This window comes from Elephantulus edwardii, unplaced genomic scaffold, assembly GCF_000299155.1.
Source record: "Elephantulus edwardii isolate Elephantulus edwardi_28Jun2011 unplaced genomic scaffold, EleEdw1.0 scaffold00410, whole genome shotgun sequence".
Lineage (NCBI taxonomy): Eukaryota > Metazoa > Chordata > Mammalia > Macroscelidea > Macroscelididae > Elephantulus > Elephantulus edwardii.
Genome location: NW_006400160.1, coordinates 934,349 through 938,366, shown reverse-complemented (window position 1 = coordinate 938,366; position 4,018 = coordinate 934,349). Strand labels below are relative to the sequence as shown.

The window sequence follows — 4,018 nt, the reverse complement described above, 5'->3', positions numbered from 1 at the left end:
CATAGAAGAATTCACACTGGAGAGAGACCTTACGTATGTCAGGAATGTGGGAAAGCCTATTTAGATTCAGGTGCTCTCACTGTCCATAGAAGAGTCCACACAGGAGAGAGACCTTATGAATGTCAAGACTGTGGGAAAACTTTTGCATATTCACATGCCCTCACTGGACATAGAAGACTCCACACAGGAGAGAGACCTTTCAAATGTCAGGACTGTGGGAAAACATTTTCACAATCACGGCTCTGCACGTTACATAGAAGAATTCACACTGGAGAGAGACCTTACGTATGTCAGGAATGTGGGAAAGCCTATTCTGACTCAGTGGCCCTCACTGTCCATAGAAGAGTCCACACAGGAGAGAGACCTTATGAATGTAAGGACTGTGGGAAAACTTTTGCACATGCAAGTCAGCTCCCGTCACATAGAAGAGTTCACACTGGAGAGAGACCTTACGAATGTCAGGACTGTGGGAAAACATTTTCACAATCAAGTCACCTCACTAGCCATAGAAGAATTCACACAGGAGAGAGACCCTACGAATGTCAGGACTGTGGGAAAGCTTTTTCCCATTCAGGTGCCTTGACTGTACATAGAAGACTGCACACAGGAGAGAGACCTTACGAATGTCAGGACTGTGGGAAAGCTTTTTCACAATCAGGTACCCTCACTGTACATAGAAGAGTCCACACAGGAGAGAGACCTTATGAATGTGAGGACTGTGGGAAAAAATTTTCAGATTCCAGTTCCCTCCTTGGACATAGAAGAGTCCACACAGGAGAGAGACCTTACAAATGTCAAGAATGTGGGAAAACATTTGCTCGATCAGATAATCTCACTGAACATAGAAGAATTCACTCAAGAAAGAGACCATAGTTATTGCAGACTGAGGGTAAAAAATATAATTATTAATAATGAGAGAGCCTCCCAGGAATGAAATAGAACAGAGAGTGTGAAAAACAGGGAACCAGCAGCTCTCCACTGACACCCCCAAGCCATGCTTCCTGAGTATTTATTGAGAGAAATAACGAAGGTGAACAGAGTAAAATCATGGGGAAGTATAAAAGAAAACCACGGGATCATGGGAACGTCTTTTGCAGATAAGGCCAGGTTCTTCTCTGTTGTTTATTTTATGCTTGTCTCAGGAGGGAGGCATTCAGTAAATACAAACTAAAAGCAAAGTGGACTCTTAAGTCATGCCATAGTGCCACAGGGTGAATTCTGGCTTCTGTTAACCCTCTCTCATCTCCTGATAGAACACTAGGTTTATTATTAATAATAAAATTTTATTTCGGTCTTCCACTCCTATGAATGTCAGGAATGTGGGGAAACATTTTCACCATCAAATAACCTTACCACACATAGAATTGTTCACACAGGAGAGAGACCGTATAAATGTCAGAAATGTGGGAAAATATTTTGACATTCAGGGCGTCCCACTGTATGTAGAAGAATTCACCCGGGAGAGAGACCTTATGAATATAAGGAGTATGTGAAAACCATTTCAGCGGCGGGTTACCTCACCAAACATTAAGATTCGCAGAGCCGACAGACCTTAGGAATGTAAGGAATAGAGAAATCAATGTGTCACCTTCAGCCTAACTGTCCACACACAAATTCCCACAGCGGAGAGACCTTCTGAATGTAAGGAATGTGGGAAAGGAGTTTGACAATCATTTACCCTCATGGAAGAATTAATTCACCCTGGAGAGAGATCTTAGGACTGTCACATATGTGGGAACACCTTTTCACCGTGGAGTCACTTGAGTACATATAAAAACTCACACAAGAGAGAGAACTTAGGAATGGAGGGAATCCTTTGGTGACCCTGGTACACAAACTATCCCCGAAGCGTTCCCCAAAATAGACCATCTGAATATAAGGAATGTGGGGCCACCTTCCCATAATCACATGGCATCAGGACATGCAAGCATTCACACAGCACAAAACCATGATGAGCAATGTAGGAAATAGATGATCCGTCTGTCCTGCCTGGACATACTTATACTCACCCTGCGGAATCCTCCACCCTAACGGAACACCTGAGAACTTAGAGATAGACAGATGAAGAGGTAAATGAGGAATGAATTAGTCTTCCTCATCATGTCCTATAGGAGAACTCTTCTTCTATCTTGCAACGTGAGATACTTGCAGAGGTTTCTCGATTATTTTTCTTTTTTTTCACATGCGTGTGGGAGTCCTTCAATGATGGTAAATGCTGGGTCTGTTTTTTCACCATTGTAACAAATTGGTCCTTGTATTTGCCAGTGTGGGCTTTTGCCGTCAATTTTTATTGTTTTCTTTTTTCAAGGTAAACTTTTACTTTGTTAAAGGCATATTGTCTTTGACTCTTACCCAGAAAGATGCAGAAAATAAAAATGGGAAAATACCATTTATAAATTTTTGGTTCGTGATTGATACTTTCCATGCAATTAATAAAGATCTCACTTGTACAAGAGGTTTTGTTTCATGAATGGCTTTTCTTTCATTATCTCCCATGACAGAGTAGACTATTTCACTCTTCCATACATGGTGGGTGTGCTAGTGTTCTGCTTGGCATTATGTATTTAGAGTTTCACAGCAGACCCGGTGTGTACGGTGTGTTCAGCATCCATCAGTGACCTAGCCATGCTCCAGAACCACACTATTCACAGAATCATCCATTTAGGAGATGGACAAGACAGATGTTTGTTTCCTGCTGATTGAGAGGGTAGCCTGTGCTGTGGCTAACCCATCACCAGCAGTGCTCCTTCCTAGATTATCGCTAAGTAACTTATAAAAAGTATTTTACTTGTCAGAGAACCAAGAAGAAAAGTTCAGGGGCTGTCAGCTGATGATGTATTCATTTCAACACCACCCCTAATCCTCCACGTATGCCATGTGTCTCGTGACCTCACCTCTGTGTCCTCAACTCCTGGCTCTGTCTGCAAATCCCATCAACATGGATTTCTGCTTCTTCATTTGAGTGGAGTAACTAGGAGGTGACACGCAGTCTCTTGTCCTGAGTGCAGGTGTGTTGCATCTGTGACTTCTAACTACACCTGCCTCCTGGGCTTGCTTGGAGACTCCTGTGCATAGATGCAATCACTTCAGGACACTGAGTACCTGGGTTGGTCTTGTGTCCCTCTCTGTGCACAGACCAGTGTATTGTGTACCTACGTGTGCTTTGCTTATTTCCTTGCTGTGCATGGGAGAGCTGGACAGTGACCAAGGATGCCAAAGGAATCATGCAAGCCTTTGAGCTGTGGTGCTTTACAATAGAAGAGTAGTGAACATACTGTGGACGTACAAGAGAACTGGGACGTCCAGCAGTTGGTGAAACTAAGCTGCAGCTTTGAGGCAAGGATTTTGAGGCCCTTCTCACATCCTTTGTGCACGTAGCCAGGACAAGTCTTTCGAGAAGGATATTATACTTGGAAGTGTGGAGGGACAGCAATGGAGAGGAAGACCCCAGACAAAATAGATGAACTCAAGAGTCTGGGGTGATGGACGTAGGTGAGTCAGACCATGAGATTGGTTTAGGATAGAGGAAGGCTCAGAGCTGTCAGTCACAGGGTCCTTACGAGCCTACGTGACACGAGGACAGGAAGCCGTGTAGGTTCTTGAAGTCTGTAGTTCAGTCTATGCACCTCCAGCCAAAAAGCTCACCCACAGGAACGTCACTTATTTTTTTGACTAGTGACAAAAGCTTGTATTTTTCGTGTAACCTAGAGTTAGAACTGAGTGTTAGAGATTCTCTGGTGGCCTAGTGGCAAGGAGCTGCAACTACAGTCCCAGAGGCGCATGGTTCGAATCCACCAGATGCTCTGCCGGGGAAGGAGGGACAATCTCCTCCTGTACCAGTCAGATCTGATTTGACGGTACACGCACACAAAAATAATAAAATTTAAAAAAAAGAACTGACTGTTAAACTGAAGCTGTCAATAATTTCCAACTCTTCTCTGTTTGATGCTGCCAATTGATCCAGTAGTGAGAATCTTTTTCTTGATGTTGAGATTCAATCCCTATTAAAGGCTGCCTT

The 4,018-nt window shown here is 43.5% G+C and overlaps 1 protein-coding gene across 1 annotated transcript in view; it reads left to right on the top strand.

Moving 5' to 3' along the window:
* Positions 1 to 4,018, top strand: part of LOC102844203 (zinc finger protein 658B-like) — a 108,202-nt gene that overhangs the window by 82,763 nt on the left and 21,421 nt on the right. The window lies entirely within an intron of this gene.